This window comes from Gavialis gangeticus, unplaced genomic scaffold (genome assembly GCF_001723915.1).
Source record: "Gavialis gangeticus isolate Ggan-Ray unplaced genomic scaffold, GavGan_comp1, whole genome shotgun sequence".
Taxonomy (NCBI): domain Eukaryota; kingdom Metazoa; phylum Chordata; order Crocodylia; family Gavialidae; genus Gavialis; species Gavialis gangeticus.
The window spans coordinates 53335383-53336741 of NW_017728996.1; the positions used below are offsets into that span (position 1 = coordinate 53335383).

At 40.7% G+C, this 1359-nt stretch overlaps 1 protein-coding gene across 5 annotated transcripts in view; it reads right to left on the reverse strand.

The window, feature by feature from the left end:
- Positions 1 to 1359, reverse strand: part of CSNK1G1 (casein kinase 1 gamma 1) — a 190238-nt gene that overhangs the window by 136854 nt on the left and 52025 nt on the right. The window lies entirely within an intron of this gene.

Consider the following 1359-nt stretch of genomic DNA (forward strand, 5'->3'; position numbering starts at 1 on the left):
GCCATTTCAACCATCTTTAAGGTGTAGCTTTTTGTCTATGCACACTGTCTATATCTAAAAGATTCAGATATTAACTATGTATGTAGGCTTCTGGAAAAAGAGGTATGTGAGACTTATTCAAGCTTTTGTTTTTAATTAGACTTCTCATGTGATTCAACTGGGAGTACATTAACTTGACCTATTGCTCATACCCAATATTGACACTTTCATATTAAAAGGAGGCAAGTAGGTGACCGATGCATCATACTTGTGACCAAGAATGTTACGGTTCCAAGACCCTCAAAGTAGGAGGTAAGTTTGACCATATGCGGGAGTAACTGAAAGAGGTTACATATATACAGAAATTTGGAAAAACATGTTTATATTCATACAATTTTAAAAGTTGTTAACAACATGACAAAGAATCTAATCCAATTAATTAAGACCTACCTGATCCCACTACTGAAATTCAACTTCAAAAGTATTGGGAACTTAATCTAAATGCGAAACCAGCTTCATTTAAGTGAATGTTATGTTCCTTTACTGCTGCTATCTAGCATCTTTCAAAAGTTCCAGAAATCCATAAGGTACCATTTCAAAGCAAGTTCTATTACCCCTCCCTACCCCCATATACACCCACACTTCATTCGTATGATTAGGGCCTTGCAGGCAAAACCCTACGAGGAGAGATTGAGGGCCCTGGATCTCTTCAGCCTCTGCAAGAGAAGGCTGAGAGGTGATCTTGTGGTCACCTACAAATTTATCGCGGGGAGGGGAGCAGCAAGGAATAGAAGATGCTCTGTTCACCAGAGCACCCCTTGGAGTAACTAGGAACAGCAGCCACAAACTAACAGACTGGAGATTTAGGTTAGACATCACCAGGAAGAGCTTCTTTACAGTAAGAGTTGCCAGAATCTGGAACAGGCTTCCAAGAGAGGTGATGCTCTCCCCTACCTTCAGGGTTTCTGTTGACTAGCAGAAAAAAATATCAAAGATTAAAAAAAAAAAATCAAACTCACAACTACAAAAAAGGTCTAGAATTGGAGAAAAACAGGGACAGCCCCATGGCAGGTGGACTTGATTCTCCTGTTTTGTGTGTACTGCTCAGTCAGTGAAGACCCAAATACCCAATACATTAACCCTTTCAGCAAAGTAAGGCAAGGCAGCCAGTGCACATGCAGGCCGCTATTGTACTTTGGCATGAGCCGCGTAAGTTGGGACTTTTAAGTTGTCTTCTGTCCATTTGCCAGCATTGCGGTAGCCAATTCTAGCTTGACCACAATAAATGCCCATCCTCTAGGGAAGATTCTGAGAGCTGCTGGTAAATCTTGCTGCTATATTTGAAATCCCTGAGTTGATGCTATTTACTATACAAGAACA